Source organism: Callithrix jacchus, chromosome 9 (assembly GCF_049354715.1).
Source record: "Callithrix jacchus isolate 240 chromosome 9, calJac240_pri, whole genome shotgun sequence".
Lineage (NCBI taxonomy): Eukaryota > Metazoa > Chordata > Mammalia > Primates > Cebidae > Callithrix > Callithrix jacchus.
In genome coordinates this window covers 59,840,621-59,864,527 of record NC_133510.1, presented here as the reverse complement: position 1 = coordinate 59,864,527, position 23,907 = coordinate 59,840,621, and the positions used below count along the sequence as shown (strand labels likewise).

Below are 23,907 nucleotides of genomic sequence, written 5' to 3'. Positions count from 1 at the left end.
CAAATAAATGTACCCAACTATATTCATTTGGTCTAATTTGTATGTTTGCATTTGGATTGCTAATATTTTAACTAGTTTTTAAGAGTAGTATGATAAATTTACAAAATTTGTATTCTGTCTTCTACCTCTTTTGTATCATGTGCTCTGTCTTCTACCTCAAGTTCATGAACAAATCTTGGTATATCTATATAGTAGGCAGAATAATGGACCCCACATCTTAATCTCTGTCATTTATGAATATGTTATATTATATGGTAAGGGGAGAATTACGGTTGCAGATGGAATTATGGTTGCTGATCAGGTGACTTTGAAATTATCCTTGATTATGTGCATGGGCACTAGGATCTTTATAAATGAAAGAGAGAAGGCAGAATGAAATATACTCAGTCCAGCTGTAGGAATGCAGCCACAAGCCAAGGAATGTCAGTGGTGGCTTTCAGAGGATGGAAAAGCAAAAAAACAGATTCTTTCCTAAGTCATCCACTCATACCTTGATTTTAGTCCACTGAGACCCATTTCAGACTTCTGACCTCTGAAATTGTGAGATAATAAACTTATGTTGGTTTAAGCCATTATATTTGTGGTTGTTTGTTATAGTAGCAGTAGAAAACAAATACAGGTCAACACTGTGAAATTATGGAGAGCCTCAGAGTAGAAACAGTGGTTCCTGCCGAGAGGTTATTAGGTCAGTCATAGAGCTATTTGCTGCTTTGATTGAATATTTTGTTCTGTACTAAGAGTGTGATCATAGAGCTAGTTTGTAATATGTGATACGGTTCCTTTTGGATACATAGTTTACTAATGGAACCAGCTTGCCCCTGCCTGTTTTTATTCTGCAGAATATAGATCTTGGAGTGTTTGGGTTCAAATGCTGGCTCTGTTTTAATTATAATCTGTTCGAGCATCAGTTTTTTTCATCTGTAAAATGAGGACAAGAAAAATTATTTTTAGGGCTGTTGTGAAAATTATTAATTTATGTTAAATGCTTAGAATAATATTAATACTCAGCATATTATAGACTAATTAAATTGCAGCTATTATTATTACTAAATTATTCCTCAAACACTATATTTTCTAGATTCATTCTCTTTATTCAGATATGGATAGGGAAGTATCCAAAACTTTGGGATGAGTGCCTTTGTGGCAGAGGCATTTTAATATAATTAAATTATATGCATTTTGTGATTTGTTATTTTACTTAATTTTAGAAACCTCTTGTGCTTTGAAAACCTCTTCTTTGTCCGATTCATCATCATAAATATGTAGATGAAGCAAATTTGCATATTCTATAATAATTCATTTCATTGAATTTACTTATTCTGTCTTAGCTGTTTTATATTATGAGCCTTTAGGTTTGTTTTGATGTCACTACTTAAGCATGAGAATATTTTGGTAGTAGGGAAAGCATGCAGCACCCTGTAATAAGGATCCTAGATTAAAAATACTTCACAAGTGAGGAAAACCTAGTCTGAAAGGAGTTTTCAAAGACATTGTTAAGAGAGGAGTCCCTCAAGTGGATAAATAGAAACGACGACTTCTGTCAATGCCCCATTCTCTGTGTTTGACAGGGGTGGCGGGTCTGCTTTAGGGCTGCTCGGAGCATGTATTTAATTAGCCTTTTAGGCCTTCGCCGCAGTGGCTATATTCCAAAGGACAATGCATTAATTAATTCAACCAACATGTGTTACATACCTCCTAATGCCAATAAATAAATGATATCTGTTCAAGATGCTCCCAGCATAGTGGAGAAGAACCAGTGATCCCTGAGGTAGCATAGATTCTAGCAGTAAAGTTAGGCAGGGAGGTGAGATCTATTTACTCTTTCTAGCTACCCACACAAAGACCAGTAGCAGCGTGCCATGATTTCTTATGTAGTTTTAAAATGTGCATTGCTCTTACAAAACAGTTTGTCTGTTCCTGTCTTTTAACATCCTAGGTTTTCTCTAGTACTAGGAAAAAGAAAACAAAATACACTTCTTACACAGACACCTGAAATACAAGGGATATCCCTTTAAATTGGATACTTTATAATCACAGGCCTGTTGAGTATGTGATTAAGAAACAGACACCAATAATCATATGATGTGTTTTAGTAAAGTAATAGTTCTCTTTTTCCTCAAATTCATGTAATATCTTTGTGGCGCTTTGCAGTCAATTTCTTCGATTTTCATGTTACGGTCTTACTTCTCCCACACTTTGCTAATTGGCATCTCATTTACCTGGGTACAGCTAAAAATCCAGTAAATCAGAAGGGGCTTTCCCCAAGGCAATTAACTTCTGGAAATGAGTGGATCTTTGGGTAGCCTTGGAGAACTGTTCGAACACGGAAGGTACAAAAGATATCACTCTTTCTTGACTCTGTTTTAACTTGAATCCAGCAGTTAATAGAAGGGTAGCAGAGAAAAAGAGAAACTATTTGACCAAAAAAAAAAAATACTCCAGTGAGTTAGTGAAAAGTTTCAAGTGAATTATGTACCAAATACCTTGCCATGCCTTCTTTGCCTGTCTGTGTCTTTCTGTATTAAACCCACATCAAGAAATCAGTAGAGGTAAGCTGAGCATGCCCAGCTGTTAATATATTCTCCCTAATATTCCACTAAGACACTCACTGTGTCCTCATTTCTTTTACATAGATTGTGGATTGTGTGGGTTGATATAAATGCTAGCAATCAAATAATTAGACTTTTTCTATCATGCTGAGTTGGCCAGATTTACAGATTTTGGCAGTATCTTAAACCTAGGAAAATTTTTAAATTTTTGGTCTTCTCCATTCATAATAACATGGTTCACAAATAATGAATTGAGGGTTCTTGATATGAAATAGTAATATTTGCTAATGTGTCTATCAAATATGAGTAAAAAATGAGTGTAATGGTTTTAGATACAGGGGAATGCTTCTATGATGCTGTCATGATAATTAAACTCCTAACATTATTTAACAGCTTTATGATGTGACAGCAGATGCCTAGAGTTAGTAGTTTTATTATTTTAGATCTTACCTTTAGCATATGTGAAGGTAGGTGGTGATCAATTAAATTATACAAGGTTCTATAATATATGACATTGCTAATACTACTTTATAACTCTATTTTAGCTTTGACAATTCTGGTTTTAACACACACACACACACACACACACACACACACTCCCACCATGGGAAACTGAATTCTTAAAAATTTTTCTTAATGTATTTAGCAGGTACAAGTGCATATTTCCAACATGCATAAATTGTGCAGTGGTAAAATCTGGGCTTTTAGTGTGTCCATGACTCAAGTAGTGAACACTGTATCCAATAGGTAATTTCTCAACCATTATCATCCTCCTAGCTTCCCACCTTTTGTAGGCTCCAATGTCTATTATTCCAGCAAGTGACTATTAGAGGAAAGAGAAGCCGACTTGTTTTCCTGGCATCCCTACTGTACATAATATAATGGGTTTTGTAGCTAGCTAGTCTCTAAATCTTTAGTTAATTAAACACAAGGAAAAAATATATTTGGCTAGTCCCTTTGACTCATCTATTTAATTCTTAAAACTGATGCTGACCTCAAGAATGCAGCTTGGATATATGGTCAAATGAGGTTTCTCATTTGAACTTATCATCCAAACTTAGGCTTTGCCTTGTATGGGAAGAACCTGCCCTAATAAAATTATTACACAGTGTAGACCAGATCAGATGTGTCTCCTCTGTAGGAAGGCATTTCTGGAAAAGGGAGAGCCCAGAATATTGCTCCGTCAAGCTTGCTTAGTTTTTTTTTTTTGAAAATTCAGCAACCAGATTGGAATAGTTTGAGGTGTTATTTTAACAGTAATGTCTGCATCAGGCAATATTAAGCCAGTATGTAGGTGAGAAGCCTGGGGGTCAGGGAGGTTAGATCATTTGTTGAAGATGAGAAGAGTAAAGTATAGGTCTGACCCAACTCTTCTAACACTAAACCATGGTGCGGTGTTGCTGTTGTTGTTTTGTTTTGTTGGTTTTGCTGCTGCTTCTTCTTTTTTAAAGAATCCTTTAAATAATTTTTAATAGAATTTTTTAGATTTTAAAAAAATTTTTAAAAATAATTGTGCTGCATCATAATAGTAAATAACTGGTGCTCCCAGGGAAATGAAGCCTAGTGAACAGGCTGAGGTCTGTCACAATGCCAGTCCAGGGCAAAAGAGATTGATGTCCTCCATCTGCTGCTGAGGAGAGCACCAAGAAAGCCCAGTCCCCAGGGGAAACCCAGAGGGTAAGGAAAGTGCTGAAGCCATGGGACTTTAAGTTCTAGGGCGTGGTTATGGCTTCTGTAAACTGTCTTTGCCATATAATTTTACATTGCTTTTTAAATTGTTATTTCCTGACATCATCATATGGAAGTTTTATATTTTTATTTAAAATAACTTAAAATCCCAGCCTGGACAACATAGCTAGACCTTGTCTTTGCATAAAAAATTTAAAAACTAGTCAGATGTAGTGGCATGTGTCTGTAGTCCCAGCTACTGTGGAGGCTGAAGCAGGATAGTTTGAGCCCAGGCGTTCAAGGCTGCAGTGAGCTTTGATTGCCACTGCACTCCAGCCTCGGTGAAAGACTGAGACCCTGTCAAAAAATTGAAAAATACAGTAAAATAAACTATGATAAAAATCCTAAAATAACAACAAGAGGTTACCTTAAGTTTTATTTAAGATGTAAATTTGTTTTGAGTGTGGAAGGATCTCCTACCCTGTGAGATGTGACTGAGACGGAAGATTTAATGTTGCCTCAAACTTCATTTATTTATATCTGCTTAATGACTAATGCCTTTGTACTGTTTTTAAAACCAGGAGAAACAATGTCTTTTTATTTTACAAATGCCAGTAAAAAGCCAAAGCGCATTAAAGTACCCATACTGGTGTAATTGGCAATAGCAATAGGCGGAAACTACACACCCAATCGTATTGTGTTTTATAACATATTCTCTGGTATTCCTATGTGGAGGAGAGGTGATTGGGTGGTTGGGTGGTCATAAGATGCTGTGGTATGTGAATGCTGGGAAGGGGAGGGAAGTTATTGACCAGTTTTGACTAGGAGCATGCCATTGTCTGCGTTTGTATTAGATATACAATTTAGGCAAAGATTTGGGGTTTTAGTTAGAGAGATTAGAGGTTGGGATAACAATTGGGAGGCTATGAAATTTACTGGTAACTGTGGAAATTAGGGAAAGAAGATAGATTTGACTTCTTCTGCAAGAAGAATTTACAAGGATTGGCAACTTTGGTTTCATGTTAGAGAGGAGGAGACATTTTTTTCTGACTCTGACTTTGAGCTGAAAAGCAGAATGTTAGTGCATTTAATAGAAAGTTGTGGGGCCACAGTGCATGCTGAGAGTGATGGCAGGGAGCTAAGTGGAATCCAGGGTCCTGAGCTAGAAGGATATTTTTAAAGCACTTTCTCTCTGAACGTGTTTCCTCTATTGGTTGAATACAGTAGAATCTTCTACTGAGTGGATAACAGCCAAGAAAGGAAGGGTCTTAAATGTACCATGTACTCAAATCACCTTTCCAATAATTCTGTTCCATTAGTGAGCCACTGTTGTCAGCAAGAAGGGGGAATCATTAAGATGGTAGAATACTTGCATATTTATGTTTAGGACCACCCTCCCCCAATTAAATTTTTCCATGAAGTATTGAAACTTTAAAGGAATTATTCTATGAAAACAAATTTGACTGATGGCATCTCTCTCTTATGCCTATTAAGGTTAAAAGTGATGCCTTTTTAAATTATAGCTCTGAGAGATAATTAATGTGAATTGTTTCCTTCTGCTGTAAGCTAACTTTTAGCTCCATTGTATTTCTAGAATTTAGAAAATAGAGTCATTGTTAGTTACTACTGCTCAATGAATGTTAGGATTATGATACTCTTTCCAGGAAAGGAATAGAAAAACAATATTGTATCCAGATGAGAAAAGCAATGTGTTATATTATTCCTATCATGTTTGTGAGACCTTTGGATTTTGTGTTTTCGGATTCATTTACTGCTGTTTTCAATTCAAAATATATACCTGAGCTTTCTCTTCTTTAGAATTTCTTGCACTTTTTATTCAGATGAAATACTTGGATTTTGCACATGATTCAGTTTCTATTCCTTAGTTAAAACGCAAAAAACATCATAATCTCACAAGAGAAATGTATAAAATGCTTCATGAAACTTGGGAATAATTTTATAAATATATCTATGGCCAAGAGCGTATTGTCAGATTTTAAACACAGACTTAATAACCTGTTCCAAGGGCACAAAGGCTGTTTATCAAGGTTTTCTCCTAAGACTATCTGCATTTCCTCTCTCTCCTGTCCTCATATTATTGAAGAAATTTGGAAACCGGAAATTTAAAAAAAAACTCACATGATGCTATTTTTGGAGTTAGTCTTGAGAATTTATAACCTTGGCAAAAGTTAGTCACCTTCAGCCATTCTTTCCCCAGGGCTTCTGGTGAACAGGTCTGTTTTGCATTTGACTAATTCTTTTCTCAAAGGTGCATGTAGAAGCCACACTGTGTTTATCTTAACACCTCACAGAATTTAGTTGCTCAACTTTAATAACATGATTGCTCTGTGCTTTAAGAAGCTTTTTTAAAAAAAAGGTGAGTCAAATTGTTGAAGGTGTTACTGTGATTACAAAGGTGACTAAAGTTAATGTTAAAGTCAGTTCATTATATTTGCTCTGTGTTTTACATCAGCAAACATTAGCCCATAATTTGCTGCTTTAGGTGACTTTTAATTTTTGGTGGATTTGTTTAAAATGTTTATTTAAGATGTTAAAATAATTTAGTAGGAGAAACAGCTTATATGAAGAAAATTGAATTCAACCTTTAGGAAGAAAATATAGAATTTATAATTTGAACTCTTTAAACTTTTCTAACATGTACATTAGACTTAACAGAGCATGGTTTCTATCAGTGGATAGTATTTTTTGAGGATTTTATATTGTAATAACATTAAGCAAAATAATACAAAATGAGTACAAAATACATTATGCATACTCCTGTCAATTTTGTTTTTTATAGATCTTATCAAGTTATTTTGTGATAACATAATTTTTACATATCAAACTTACGTCCTTGGATTTCTCTTCTTATTTAACTTTAGATTATTTTGTAATAATACTTACTAAAAAAACTATACACATGGGAACCTTAAAAATTATTTTTCTTATGTAATAAATAACATTAACTGAATAAAGTTAATAATTATTTATTTGCATTAAATTGAGTCTTATTGTCATGTTGTTAATATCAAAAAGTAGTTGATAAAGCAAACAATCTTACTGAAATTTTATTCTTTTGCCCTTTTAAGAAAGAAACTACTTTGAGGTGTATGCACAAAAGGAAGTTATTTATTGGTTAATCATTTACATTACATTAGTTATTTTACCCCATGTAAATGTCTTGAACACTTACTAGTCACTAAGCACCTTGTTTTATTGGGACAAAGAAGCATTTGAAGAGTTTTCAGTAAATATATGGACGGCTTTTGATTGTCAGATGTACTATATAATTGTGAAATCCATAATACAATTTGTTCAATGTATTAAAACCTCAGTGAATGTCTAATTTTGACCTAGATTAATTTCCTTATGCTTTTATTTCATTTTAGTTTTTATGTAGAAAATATAGAAACATACCACAAAATTTTTAAAAGCATTTTCTTTACTTAATTATATAAATTACATACAATTTCTAGAGGTTATTTATGTTACTACCTGGTTATTATTATTTAATGTTATATGCATTTAGAAATGCAGCCTATCAAAATTTTTGGAAAGCATATTTTACAAGTGGCTGTTGCTTAGTGCTTAGACCTAAATAATTGTATCTTTCACATAGGAAATCAGATATTTCTCATGCACTGATAAGGAGGGTCTAGCATGCTGTCTGATGAAGAGGAACATATGCCTCAAATCCAGACAATCTAGATTTGGAATCCAGGATCCAATATTTCCCAGCTATATGTCCATAAATAAGTAATCAAAACTCTGAGCTTCAGTGCCCCCACAGGAAAATATTTATTATAATGTCTATCATGTGTGGTTTGGAGAATGGGATAATGGGTATAAGTTATTTGGCAAAATGCTTACCTAGAATATGAGAGGCCGGGCGCGGTGGCTCAACCTGTAATCCCAGCACTTTGGGAGGCTGAGGCCGGTGGATCACGAGGTCAAGAGATCGAGACCATCCTGGCCAACATGGTGAAACCCCATCTCTACTAAAAATACAAAAAATTAGCTGGGCATGGTGGCACGTGCCTGTAATCCCAGCTACTCAGGAGGCTGAGGCAGGAGAATTGCCTGAACCCAGGAGGCGGAGGTTGCGGTGAGCCGAGATTGCGCCATTGCACTGCATACTGGGTAACAGGAGCAAAACTCCGTCTCAAAAATAAATAAATAAATAAACAAATCGCCCTGCATTTTCCCAAACGCTATTGTAATTTCTTCAAACACAAAGATGGTACTAATGATCTATCACCAGATTCACCCGCACACAGGGTAGGGGACCCTTTGGGACAGAGAGCATACATTTACAGAATGGCTGACCCTATTATGTGTGATGAAGAAACAAATGAAACTGACTGGTTCACAAGAGATTCAACACATTGACCTTGGCCTCTTTATTATTATTAATAACTTAGAGTTACATAGTCTTAGACTCACTGAAGGGTCACTAAACCATTAATGTATGTACTATAGCATTTCTGTAATATATATTATGCATGATATTAAATCACATGATAGAAAATGTGCTTGAAAATGTGGCTACATCAACACAGCACATGAGAAGGTTAAATTTAGCAGTTCAAATTGCCAGTCTTGGTCACCTTCTTTGACCCATGATATAAGCCAAGTTTACTTTAGATTCTGAAAAGTATGAACTAATCGTGCATGTCAAAGCAGGACTTGAAGAAGAGAAATGACTACCTTTCCCCTATTTGAGAGAAGTGAGAGAAGGGCAAAGCAGTCTCTGGAGATATGTGTGTAAGTTTGCTTGTAGCTAAAAGTTAATCATCAGTTGCCTCTGTTCTTAGTCCTGAGCCCTGAGAAAAGTGTCAAACGCAGGTTCTCTCTCTATTCAGGTAATTTTAAAAATTATACAAATCATATTTACGTTAACTGTAGTTTAGATTATAGACGTGTTTTTTTTTTCTTTACTGTCATGTGATTTCATGCTCTAAGCATATTGGAATAACAATGAGAAACTTTATAAATACTGGCTATTGTAAACCTATTTTACTTTTGAAGTTTACCAAGTTAAAGCTAAGAAGGAATTTTGTGTTGTATTATATTGGAAGAGAATTTTTAAATGTTCTTATGAAACTGTCAATTGTGGTTCTTAATCCTGCTGGCTGAAAGATCATAATTATTTATAATAATGTACATTGTATAGTGTGCCAAGTCTTGGCTAGTAAGGAAAATTAAATCTGAATCTTTATTCACCAAAATTATTTGCACTTCATATTATAATGCCAAAAGTAATCTATTTTTCCTATTTGAAATATTATATTTTATAACTTGTATGTGTACTTTATTGAAAAAAATAGTAAAAAATAAATTGATCTTTATTATAAGACTTAGGCAATTTCATTCCAAAACATTTGGGATAGTACAATATTATGGTATGATGTGAAGTTAATATACAGTTATATTTCAGGGATGCTATATGTATAATTTAGGTATAATAAAAGACATTGCTCACTAAATTTTACAGTCTTCAAAGCAGGTGTCTAAAAATAAAAATATTGCCTTCTTTTACAGAGTAATCATTGTGCATCGAGCCCTCAACATAAAGAGATACATTGCTTGAGTTACTGGCATCACAAAATAGAGTAATATATATATATATAATGTGTGTGTGTGTGTGTGTGTGTGTGTGTGTGTGTGTGTGTGTATTGGTTCTTTCTAAATTGTCTGGCCGTTGTTATCTTTATTCAGCAAGTATCCAAAGCATAAAAGCTTGTTTTGGCTGGATTTAGATTCAAGTAAACATCAAAAGCTAAATGTTATGGTACTACATATGCAGTTTTCTATTTGTATTCTTTTCAAATTGAAATTAAATGTCAGGCAATGATCGATGATTTTCCAATTGAAGTTTGGAACTGATAGGAATCTGGAAGAATGTAACATTTCATATATGAGGAACTAGGTCCGGAGAGAGAAATAACAACAGTTCCTGGCAGTGCTGAAACTAAAATCAAAGCCTCTGTTTACTTGCTGAAAAGTAGAGTTGATGTTTATTAGTCAACATGTTGTTTTTGAGAGAAATCATATTTTATTCCTTAATTCATTTCCATTTTTAAGTTTATCTAGATAAGGTATAGTTGTATAGTGATATTTTCCAGATTTACCCTTGGCATTGCTAAATTTATATATCAGTTCAATTTACATAATCCCATTGTGGAATTGCTTAGGTATTTAAGTTCTGTTTACAAAAGGAGATTTCTCAAGGTTAGAGAAGAAAGTGATATGGTTTGGTTGTGTCCCCACCAAAATATCATTTTGAATTGTAGTTTCCATAATCCTCACATGTTGTGGGAGGGACCTGGTGGGAGGTATTTGAATCAGTGCTGTAAAGGGTGTAGGTGACTGAAAACCAAGCTTAAAGTCTCAGTAGCACAATAAACTTGCTTTGCAAATCATGGATAAATTGCATAACCTTTAAGAGCTTCTGATAAGTGAACTATAATTGGGGGTAAGAATAATAATAATGCTTCCCTTCCTTATCTAGTGTGAGAATAATGTGAATTTGTATAATACTGTACCTGGCAGATTATAAGTTCTTATTAAACACTTCCTACGGCTGCCATAACAAAGTACCATAAACTGGGTAATTTAAAATAACAGAAATTGATTCTCTCTCCTTTAGAAACTAAATATCTGAAATCAAGATGTCAACTGGGCTGTGCTTCTTGGAAGCTTCTAGGGTAATATCCTTCCTTGCCTCTTCCAGCTTGTGGTAAACACAGGCTTTTCTTGATTGTGGCAGTAAAACTGTAATCTATGCTGTATCTTCAAATGGCATTTTCCCTGTGTTTGTGTCTTCACATGGCTGTCTTCTTCTAAGATCAACTGTCCTACAGGATAAAAGCTCACCCTACTCCATTGTGACCTCATCTTAACCAACTGCATCTGCACTGGCCTTATTTACAAAGAAGTGATATTCTGAGACACTGGAGGTTACAGCTTCAAGATAACTTTTTTGAGGGACACAATTCAACTCATCGCAGCCTGCCTTCCAGTCCCCTCCAAATTTAAGTCCTTCCCACATGCAAAATACATACATCTGATTCCAACATCCCCAAATGTCTTCACCACTCCAACATCAACTCTAAGTCCAAATTATCTCTAAATTAATTATGAGTGAGATTTGGGGTACAGCCCATTCTAGAACAAAATTCCTCTCCATCTGTGGATTTGTGAAACATGGAAAATAGGTCATCTATTCCCAAGATACAATGGTGGGATGGATAGAGAATAGATGTACTTATTCCAAAAAGGAGAAATCAGAAGGAAAAACAAATCGTGTCACTGACCTAAATTTACTGGTCTCAAGCAAGTTTAACCTAGTAGGACAAATTTTAATAGGTTGTAAGGCTTGGGAATCATTATCTGTGGCTCGGGACCTTGTCTTTTGGGTTCATCGTGGTGGTCCTAACAGCAACTCTGCCCTCTCCACCCTGGTTTGTGGCCCAGACCACTGGAACTAAGGAGGTAGGCCTGCCCTCTAGAACTAAGAAATTCCGTTACTCAAGGCCTATGCATCCAAAAGTCTCCTTTCCCTTTATGCCATCTTGTCTCTGTTTCTTTCTATGTGTTTCTGTTGATAAAATACTTTCAGGAAACATTGCCAGCCTCTTGTGCAATTCATGAGGGTCCAAGCCATCAGACAAGAGGGTCCTCTACCAATCTTTTCTATATACCTAGGTCTCTATTCCTGAATTCGAGGTTCTTTATTTTTCTCTCGTGGTTTACTACATATGTATGCTTCCCTATGTAATATTTTATTAATATTATTTTACAAGTTACCAGATGTCACATATTGGCATCTGAATTAGTCCTTTTAGAAAATCACATACTTTATTTGTTTAATGATATGTTTTGAAGTGATATGGTTCAAATATATAGCTTTAGGTAATTTATTTTAATTCCCGTATATTTCATTCTATGAATTTATGTACTTTAATTATGGATTCTCCTATTGATATACATTCTCCTATTGATCTAATTTTTGACTCTTATATACCATGCTGCCATGAAAATTCCTTCATATTTCTTCTCATGCACAACTCTGCACACCTAAAATTAAAATAGATAATTGTAAGATATGCATATATGCACAATTTTCCCAAGTAGTTTTTGAAGCATAAAAGCATTCTCACATCCTGTACTTGTTTGGAAGCTATTAGAATTTAGGCTTTAAGCCCATGAAATAGCTTCAATCAGTTTTTGCTGTAAAGTTCTGCTAGTGTCCCCTTGGCTCAAGTGCAAATATATATATATACACACACACATCTCAGGTAGTGATGAGCAACAGTTTCATTTTTTTATTCCTCCATTCAGGAGGGTTTGAAGGTATGGAAATCAGGCCGGACCGGCGCCAAGACTGTATCAGCGAGACAGACTTTCTTACCTCCCATCTTGCATGGAGTACTTAGAGTCCCCTCTACCATGCAGAGCATGAACTTCTGCTTCATTGACTACTTCCAGTCCTATATCCCAGCAGGCTTATTGTTTGCCCATGCTGTATTTTCCTTCTGTTTCTGGGCAATGGAGATGCTTCTTCTTGTTGATGCTGTTATTATTATCATCATTTTAGTTAGATATTTAATTTGTTTCTCCCTGTTTATATTTTTTCTTTATCACCATGTGCTTGGAGCAGAGAGGTTACATTCACAAGGAAATTTACAGCAACATGTTGATTCTTTGGCTGACTTTGGACTAAAGGTGGATAGCAAATGATCAAGTCTAAAGTGCATCACAGTTTTGTATTGCCTATTGCAATTACATATGCATTGAATTCTAATAGTGTGGATTGCAAACATGACATTCTTATATAATAAAGAGCTTTAATTGTGTTCTTACCTGGATGGAAGGCTGTGCCATCTCTCTATGAAATTAGTCCTACAAGTGTACTTTATAGTAGTCCAAGGACTTTAATTCAAATGCAGTTTTGGATCTAGTCAGCTATTTGACCTGAGCTTAACAAAGCCATGGAATTCTGCACTCTTAAGCATAAAAGAGTTGACTTTGACTCAGGATATTTTGTAGACTAAAGTCTCATTTCCATCACCTCTATAATAAAATAACTTACAAGCCTCTTATGAAATTTGTAATTTTGAGCAGTATGATAAGGATGTCAGAATGACTTTGCTACATAATATTTCCACATATAATGAATCTAACCTCTTGAATTAAACTTTTAGAATTTTATATCTGAGTGTAGAAGAACATTTGCCAAAATTGATGAATTGGTTTCGGGATAATAAGTATTGAGCCGTTCTTTTTGACAATAATTGGCAAATAGATTCAGTTGTTTCTTGAAGTTGATTCTAAAATATACTAGTAAGAATGTGTCATAACATAGAATAAATGCTGGAATTGATAATCCCATGATGTTGAACAAAATTAAGCCCTAACTCAGTAAGGTAGTACACTGTGTTACTAATAGACTAGACACGTTGTCAGCGAACAAGTTTTTGTTTTTGTTTTTTGTCCACAAGTAATGTGTAGTAATTTTTGTTAGCAATAAAATACTTTACATGAGCATTCAATTGGTATATTTTCTTCTCTTTTGTGTCTTGTACAATCATAGGAATGAAAAACTCTCATATAACCCAAAAGGAAATTAACAAAAATGAATAAAATATTATGATATTCATTTCTTACTCATAACACTGAACTTAATATTGGAACAGGTTTATAAAGATGACACTGCATGTTTAATTCTGTATATCAGTTCTTGAAATGACTGAAGTCTTTATTGGTCTTTGCTGTAATATTTGTGGGAATATCATTTGTTATCTAACTGGAAGAGAACATCTACTTTATTTGTTATTCAAGGATATCATTATCTATCTTGAGAGGAATTTTTGTGAATATTCTTGTTGGATTTTTTTTTTTTTTACTCTTTCCTTGTTACTCGATGAAATCATGGTCATCACTCAAGGATCAACCAAAATGGTTTTATGATCTCAGGCTAGTTTAGTTCCACTGCCTTATACAATACTTATTACCATAGAGCAGCTTTTCCCAACTAGATTTTGATAAGAAAATTATTCCCTAATGACCTAAGCCTTAACACCTAATTTATTCATTTTATGTGTTGAATTAACTTTTCTCCTTTATATTGTTTCATAATATTTATGTTATATTAGAAGAACTAAGAAAATCGTCACGAAAATAAATTTCCATGTTTAGGAATTCAGATAATTCTAGCCGGGTAAAGTTGCCATAGAGTGTTACATGCTTTTTTTCCTTGTTATTATCTCTAAAAGGGTTATATACTCCATGAAGGCATAGACTGTATCTTGTTTCATCTTTACACTCTTAGTCCTAGCACACTGGACTTCTGCCACATAGGAGTTGTTTGATAAATATTTGTGAATTAAATGATAGAAAGAGGCATGCTTCTTTTGGCAAAACTTTGATGATAGAACTGTTTAAGGTGACAGGTAATCCATATCACTGTGTCCAGGGAGCTTAGATTACACATGAACTAGTGTTGACATTGGAAAGGGCCAGTCAGGTGAGGAGAGCAGAGGGAATCTGAACTGTGCTTATATTTTTTTGTCAGAGCACCAAAGTTATTTGTATTGCTAGTAAGTCTGTTTAGGTTAAGTCAAAATTCCCTGCAGTGCTATCATATCTCCAAAGTAAGAGGTAGGCCAGTAGCTCTGGCTCACACCTGTAATCTCAGGACTTTGGGAGGCAGAGGTGAGCAGATCATGAGGTCAGGAGATTGAGACCATCCTGGATAACATGGTGAAACCCCATCTATACTAAAAATACAAAAAATTAGCCAGACATCGTGGCGTGCACACCTGTAGTCCCAGCTACTCGGGAGGCTAAGGCAGGAGAATCACTTGAACCAGGGAGGCGGAAGTTCCAGTGAGTCAAGATCAAAATATTGCACTCCAGCCTGGGTGACAGAGCAAGACTCCATCTCAAAAAATAATAACAAAAATGAAAAATAAATAAAATAAGAGGTACTGGGAAGAAGGTGCAGAAAAGAGGAGCAGTGTGGCAGAAATAAGGCAGGAGATATATGTTCTAATAAAAAGGGCTAAAATTTAGGCAAGGATTTCAGTCCTTTGGGAACTGGCGTGAAAAGCAGCAGGCAAGATAGAAGTCATGCTACAGAGATAGGAGTACGTTTGGAAAGGCTGTTACTCCAGTGATATTCCGGTATCCCACATTACAACGGATATAACAGGACAGAAGACAGATCAAATTCAAACATGCTAGAGGGTTTGGGATTTCTAAAATACTAAGACTCAGTTACTGTTGTCTCATAAAGTGGTAGGTCTGATCCTCAGCTTTCAGTTCATCTTACCCATAACTAAGTGAGTCTGGGTCAACAAGGGCAATGATAGAACAAGGCCTATGCCTGTCATTTTTCATAGGGTGGTGATGGTTCCAAGACATCCTTACAACCTACAAGAGAGGACAGACTCAAATGCACAAATGGTTTTCAAATATCTACTTCTTTCATATATTCATATTTCTTATTGTATTCACTGGTCACAGTGTTACAGGCTGAATCTTTGTGTACCCTCAAAATGCCTGGTGTGATGGAATTTGGAGATGGTACCTTTTAGAGGTAATTAAGTCATGATGGTGGGCCCTTGTTCTGATGAAATCAGTGGCCTTATGAGACAACAGATAACTTGTTCTCTCTCACTTTTTTCTTGGACAGAGGAAGGCTAAGTGAGCACACAGCAAAAGAGCCCTGAACCTCACCCAATCATGTGGCATTCAGATCTGAGACACACACATCAGATCACATGTTCAAGCCTCAAAGTAAAGGTAAAAGAAAAGTGTTAAAAGAAGAATATGCAGAGAGGGGAACCATTTGTGGCCTATTTTGTAATCAACCCTAATTGTGCCACAGTCTGAAAAAATATGATGCATGATGTCATAAAATCTGTGTAGGGATTATATATTAATAGACTATGCTTCTTTTCATATACAATAAATTTTAAAATGAACACTTTTAGAAAAATAATGACCCTAGTCAGATGTCCTGATGTCATTTAGCACTTCCACTTTCCACATCATGCACTTACATATTAAGTATACTTCAGGACTATAATGTGTTTACTAGATTTGCAGCTGTCTCATATTTCCCAGTTTTATATATATATATATATATATGAAGCCAAATGACTAAATATTTCTCTAAATCCTCCTTCACATAATGTGTTCAAAAATTAAATTTTTTATTATTTCATTGCCAATTGACCTTCAGGCAAATTGTCAAGAAATTTATGAGGGTAACAGCTTGAATATGTGTACCCAAGTGTCTCTTGAGTAAAATATGACTTATGGCTTTCTTGCTCCTGAAATGATTAAATCTCAAAACCTCAAGTTGACAGCAGAGTCATTGTACAGATTGATGTTCTCAATGACTAACGTTTGACAGAATTTGCTTCTGATTTATTATGCTTCTAGGTAAAAACAATTTACTTCATTTTTTAGTATTTTTACTATGTTCTTTCACTAATTGGATAAATATAATTTTTATATTGAATATATGTGCATTTTGAATAAACATATTTTTAATTAAACTTTTATTTTTTTTAAGTACAATTTTTTTTAGTATGCTGATGTGGTTTTTGCTCTTTTTTTTTGATGTCAAGTAGCTACTGATTTTTTTAATAATAGCTAACAGCAAACTATTACTCATATAATCTCTATTTAGTAATGACTGGATTTTTTTAACTATTTATCTCTCCAAACATAGCAAATGTATGTGCAGAACAATCATAAACAATTAGGTACAGCCCCCACTAACTGAATTTATGATTTCTGAAAAATAGAGAACTAAGAAATCACTTTTCTCTTATACCTCAACTACTCTAAATTATTATAATGTTTAATTTATTTAAGAACAAAAGTATGCCACATTAAAGAAGGAAAAAAAATGCAAAAAATAGAGGGAGTGAAGATAGTACATAATGTCTCCCTAGAGTATTTTTTATCTACTAGTAGTTAAAGGGACATATTTTTATTGTATGTTTCCTATATAATTTATACTTCTTACCTTACGCAAATGTTATTTAAAATCTTTTGATGAATGCAAATGTCACTTGAAATGAGTTTCATCTGCACACTATTCCATACGTAGACAGCTTATAATAAACATTATTATATGTTTTAGCCCACTGCTTTTGTGTGTGTGTGTGTGTGTGTGTGTATTAATGTGGCGCTTAGTGTTTTTTCTTAGAAAGATTTAATGAGTAGTTGTGAATTTTGGATACTTTGAATTTATAATGGAATCTAGAACGAGTTCTTTAGACTGCAGTATTTTTGTGAACTATAGTTTCCTTTCTAGTAAAAAGACAAAATCGAGGTTTGTGTGTGAAGAGGTTGATCCAACACATCATTGTTGGGTAGGCCAGAGGCATATTGGAAGGGGTAACACTTAAACTGGAAAAAATTGAACATTGAACATTAAAATATTAAAGATATTTTTTAAGGAGCTCTGAATCCTTAAAGCTAGTGTTTTGTCGTGGCTTTTCTAGACTGCTTACAATATAATCTAATATTTTGTTGCTATAAACTGTCTTCAACTGTCTTCTTTAACCTGTCTCTAAAATGCAAACTAACCAAATCATTCCCTTACTCAAAAACCAGTATGTAATTTCCAGAGCTTTAAGAAGGATGGACTGTGTGCTTTTCTACCCTAATTTATTTCCAACTATATATGTCATGGTGCCATGCTGTCTCTTATTTCCAGGACATACAAATATTATAGGATCCTTGGGTGTTGCCTCATCAGCCAGAAACCTCTGTGGCTGGTGACACCTTTGCTCAAGTTTTTACTCAAGCCTGGTGGGCTCACTCCACCACAAGAGTGAGCCAGGTGTGGAGTGGCAAGGGATGTGTGAGCGAGTAAGCATGGGGTTCAACCACTGCACACAGCTGGGTATGCTGGCTGCAATCACAACCCTGGCTCAGGGAAATCCTAGGTCTGGGTTCCCTGAAGGGCCACAGCTCTTCTCTCCTTCTTGTCACCTGCAACATGGTGAGGAAGAGATATGTTTTAGCCATGTTTGTGTTACAGCTCTTTTAGTCCCACCATTCAGTAGGTCCTGAGTTCTTGTCCTGTGTCCAGAAAGAGTGAGGTACATGAACCAGTGGAGGGTAAGCAAGGTGAAGAAAAGTTTTATTGAGTGATAGAACAGCTCAGAAGAGACTCATAATAGGTAGCTCCTCTCTGCACCCAGGATGGCCCGATGAGTGTTCAGTTCTCATCAGAGATGATATCCTGAAGTGGGTAGCTCCTTTCTGCAGCTGGTAGTCCTGATGTCTGCTCTGTTCTTAGCTGAAAGAAGACTCTGGAGTGAGTAACTCTTCTACATAGGCAGGTTGTCCCATCGTCTCTTTGAGTCTAGCTGAGTACAGGGGTTTTTTGGGCTTCAGATGGGAGGAAGTGCATGTTGATTGGTTCATGGGCAACCATGGGCAGGCCCAGAAAAAGCACCATAATTTCTTATTCTGGTCCTTGGGGCTGGCAACCAGGCCCCCAAGCTTTAGGCCTTCCCCAGCTTGTAGGTGGGGCTTCAACAGGAACCCACCCTTTTCTACCCAGGAGTCTGTCTGCCTCCTGAAGCTGTTCATGCAGCCCAGGCTGCTCATGCCAAGGGGTGCCTGCAAGCCAGTGCCAAGCTGTCCTCAGCCCCCACTTTGTCTCCCTGCTGTGCTTGTTGATGCCCAAAGTCCAGGGGGCTGAGACAGCAGGGAGCCAGCATGTCAGTGCTGCCCCAAGTGAATGCACACCCAGTTGGGTTTCAACAGTGCCCAGGCTAAGCCTCAGGTGTGCTCCAAGATCAGAACAGGCACCAGACGCAGAAAGAAGCCAGGCTATGGTAGCAGGCATTTCTGAGCCTGCAGGGACAGGAGGGCCTTCCCAGGCCCCCAGGAGTGCAGACATGCCTGCATCCACAGTGTGGCTTGGGTGGCTGCAGCTGCACCTGGGAAGGTGGGGCTCCTGCCTCCCTCCAGCTCCCAAGAGCATAGGGATGCCAGGTCCCCAGCCATGGCTGGGTGGCTGAAGCTGCTTCCAGAGACACAAGACTCCTGCCTTGCCATGTCAGAAGAGAGTGGAGCTTCCACCTATTCCCAGCTATGTGGAGCCCTGGCAGTGCCCCTCCCACTATAGCTGACATCATGGCAGTGGCCTCTATAAATGGGCCACCATTGCCATCACCCATTGGTATTTTTTTGTTAACTATTACTACTCCCAATTTCACCCTACACAGACTCATCCTGGGAGTTAATCTCATTCTTCAAGACAGTTCAAACCATTCAGTACAACCTTAACTCTTCTTGTTGTAGTTATTTAACTATCATTACGGTTAGATTTATTCTCCTCTTAGCCCCATAGAAATCTGAACTTACCTGTTTCATGATGTTTATCATATGATGTAATTATCTACTTCATGGTTACCTCCTACATTATGTCCTTTTATAGATCAGAGACTATGTCTTATATTTTGGTCATTTTGTATTTACAATCTGGCACCGTTTTTGGCATAAAATGAAATACAAAATAAACATTTGGTGAATGAATGGATGAATGATTGAATGCTGGAAACATGAAAACATTAGATGCAATATTCTACCTTGATTTCGTCATAAGGGTAGAATTAGAATGAAGAAAGAAGTATGGTAAGTAAGGCTTACCTCTAAGTATAAAAATTAAGGGTAGCAAGTTATTGCCACTGAAATAATCAACTCAGAGACCGGTAGCATCTGTAATTGAAGACCAGCACAGTTAATATTTCATAGCTTCAAGCTGTGGAACCTATTCATGTTAACCATTATTACAATGCTCATGTGTTTTTCCTCAGTAATCATTAGTAATAATCTGAAAAATAAAGGTGTTTTCCACCTAGCTTTACTGGCATCAAGAAAAAGCAAGTCAGGGAGACTATCCCACTCCGCAGTCAAAACTTCCAAGAATGGAACTTTTACAGAGGATAGAGAGGCAAAAGACAGTAAAGTAGAAACCAGTCCAAGTCTGTGGGGCTCATAGCCAAGAAAGAATGAAACAGGACATCAGTAAGGTGGTCCTGAGAACTTCCAAAAGTCCTGAGGCTGAACATCACAGAAGATAGAGGACTTTTTCCAGTGCAGTGTTTTCAAGATATTGTTTAACCAGATTTGAAAAATAACCTTGGATTTATAGGAATTGTGCTAATTTTTTTTAGACTGAAAATTAGTTATCTTGATTGCTATTGGGTTTTGGATTGAGAAGGAGACAGGTAAGAGAGAAGGAAATTCTTTAGCTTCTACTCCAGAACATGTAAAATGAAAATTTCTCCAGCTTTTACTTTCTTGGCCACTCTCTACTTGCAAACTTTGTTTAACCTCTGTTCCCTGAATGATTAATCTCTATTATAATATCCTATTTAATTTTTTTGTATAGAATGCAATCTGTAATTATCTTATTTACATTTTTTTTTTTTTTTTTTTGAGATGGAGTTTCGCTCTTGTTACCCAGGCTGGAGTGCAATGGCACGATCTCAGCTCACCACAACCTCTGCCTCCTGGGTTCGGGCAATTCTCCTGCTTCAGCCTCCTGAGTAGCTGGGATTACAGGCACGCGCCACCATGCCCAGCTAATTTTTTTGTATTTTTAGTAGAGATGGGGTTTCACCATGTTGGCCAGGATGGTCTCGATCTCTTGACCTCGTGATCCACCGGCCTCGGCCTCCCAAACTGCTGGGATTACAGGCTTGCGCCACCGCGCCCGGCCCTTATTTACATTTCTAACTTTGTCATTGCCTCTAACCTCTACTAAAATTTGTATCCATGTTTTGTTTAGCCCTGTAGCCACTATAGTTGGCAAGCAGTAGGCTTTCAATTGATATTTGTTGAACAAATGAATGGATGAACTGATGATCAAAAAGGGAGTTAGGTTAATAATAATAATTACAGTTCTGCTGACTGTTCACCCTTCATTTGCCTTTACCATGACCCTGAATTCTCTGTAAAGTCCTGCACCAAATATTTCTGGGAAGCACATGAGCTGAGAGAAAAGTCAAATGAGTTTTTGCACTACTGCTTTCTCACCATTGCTAACGTCCTCTGGAAAAAAACAACAGCAGCAATAAAAACACTGCCTATGTAAAGTTCTTTTCCTTTCATGTTTCCAAAGTAATTCATTGTCAAATACCCACAGCTGAGGTGCAGGCAGCAATGGCCAAAATGCCCCCTGTTCAAATGCATGCCACACCTGACCATCTGAATCTTAAGGCATCATTGTGTTTAGAGTCTCAAAGTATTTTGTGAAAACAGCTTCTATAGCATCAGTTCTTAAATCCCCTATCCTCTGGAACCTCAAATTTTTCTGCAGGCTGGACAAGTGTATGTATCATTCCATCCATCTTGTTTATTGTTTTAGTCCCTCCTGGGTTTCCATGAACTGTCCTGTCTGTCTGTAGCCACACGCAAAACAAACAAAATTGTCAGTTTATGCAAATAAACTCCTAGAATGTTCTTCAGTTCACTAGCTCTGTAAGCATACAGTTCAGAGTCCCAGCTTTACTCATGCTAGCAAACGCTCTGTGTGTGTGTGTGTGTGTGTGTGTGTGAGTGCGCGCACGTGTGTGTATTAACCTAGATACCTCCATGGCTCATTGCAAATATGTTTTTATAGAACTGCTTCAAAAATTGTAGAAAAGTTGTTAATATTTTTTTCCTAACCAAATTATCTCCTGTAATAATTTTCCTGTTCATCAGGAGATGCCTACAAGTTAGAGGGAGATTTAAGCATGGGAAGGAGGATGGAATGAAAAGGAATGAAGAATAGTTCTCACCTTAAAGCTCCTTTCAAGTTCAAATGTTTCTGAACATAGTATTTCAAACAGTGATTCAACATATACTATTTATTCATCTTGTATTTGTATAGGGATCTCTCTGTCACTGGCTACTTTGAGAGGGTCACCTGTGGGCACATAGGGAACCAATAGCATTCAGGTCATTTTTGTCTGAGGCCCCTGAGGAACATGGCTCAGTTCAGTCAGAACTCCTCTCAGAATAGGTCTATTTCCATCACCTACAAGGACTAGCTTGAAGCCAATTAGAGTCATGAGTCCCCAAGAATCTCATAACACAGCTTCATTCCCCAAGGCCTTTGATGATGAGTTTTACATGCTGATCCCAAAGGAACTGGGACACATGCACACATATGTTTATTGCAGCAAAGACTTGGAACCAACCCAAATGCCCATCAATGATAGACTGTATAAAGAAAATGTGGCACATTACACCATGGAGTTCTATGCAGCCATCAAAAAGGATAAGTTCATGTGCTTTGCAGGGACATGGGTGAAGCTGGAAACCATCATTCTCAGCAAACTAACACAAGAACAGAAAACCAAACACCACATGTTCTCACTATAAGTGGGAGTTGAACAACGAGAACCCATGGACACAGGGAGGGGAACATCACACACTGGGGCCTGTCAGGGGTGGGGGACTATGGGAGGGATAACATTAGGAGAGATACCTAATGTAGGTGACAGATTGATGGGTACAGCAAACCACCATGGCATATGAATACTTATGTAACAAACCTGCATGTTCTGCACATGTACCCCAGAACTTAAAGTATAATTAAGAAAAAAAAGTATGGGCTGATTCCTCTTTTCAGGAGTGGCCACGATGTTCAGCACTGTTTAGGCTTCTCATATAAGGCAAGAAAAAAAATTTTTCTTTCTATGCTTTCTGAGTTCTTAGCTGCAACCCCAGTAACTAATGGCAGATTAACAAGAAAAAAACAAAAATAAGTTGTATTAAAACATATACCTCATTACATGTTGGAGATACCCAGAGAAATGCATAAATCTCAAGGAGGTAGATTCGAATTCAGGTTTAAATACCATTGTCCACTGACAAAAAGAAAGAAGGGCATGGGAGGGCCAGTTATGAGGAGATGCCTAGGAAAAGCAGATAAATAATGATAACCTTTATTACACAGATTAAGTCCATGCCTTCTTTTCTGATCAGTCTCTAGTGATTTAGTTGTCCTCTTCCTGGTGCCAAGAGACAGACACCATTAAAATAGAAATTTTCTTTATAGATATAAATTTCCCTTACAAAAAGTTTCTTGACTTTCAGAGCTTCTTCTGTGTCTGCTGGTTCTTAAAATAATCAGCTCAAAATCATCCTTTTGGTAAAGAGACATAGTCTGGGGTAGCATATTCTGGTCTTCTATAACCACTAGATAATATCTATAAGCAAGGATCTATTTCTCTTTCCTTAAGTATAAGAAAAATTTAGCTACAAGGAGAAAAACATTACAAAAGAACATTTTATATTTAATATGAATGGAAGTACAACTCACAACCAAGTAAACATATAAGGAAAAATATTTATATTATATTTGCATACTAAAGTTTCATATTTTAACATTTTGTATTTACAAGTTTTTAATAGGAACATAAGATTTACTCATTATATAATATTTAAACATTTCAAAAATATTTGAATCATACATGGTCACTTTCCAAAGGTACTTGTTATTAATAGCTTTTTATATATTGTTCTAGATAATTTGTATAGATAAATATATGTACATTGTCCACCTTAAAAGAAGAAGCTGAGGTAAAATTAATATGCATAAAAAGTTTATTTGGATCAAGCTTGCAGATTGCAGCTCTGGAGCATTGATTTATTT

General features: G+C 36.3%; 1 protein-coding gene across 14 annotated transcripts in view; it reads left to right on the top strand.

Annotated features, from left to right (window-relative positions):
* Positions 1 to 23,907, top strand: part of SLC16A7 (solute carrier family 16 member 7) — a 490,902-nt gene that overhangs the window by 62,892 nt on the left and 404,103 nt on the right. For 3 of the 14 annotated variants that reach the window (XM_078336210.1, XM_078336208.1, XM_017976175.4), the window contains exon 1: positions 6,419 to 6,451. The exons of 10 other annotated variants lie outside the window; for them this stretch is intronic. The gene's annotated coding sequence lies outside the window, so the exon portion shown is untranslated. Of the gene's footprint in view, positions 1 to 6,418; positions 6,452 to 9,010; positions 9,080 to 23,907 lie in introns of those variants that run through there. One more of the 14 variants, XM_009004135.5, reaches the window with a different exon arrangement.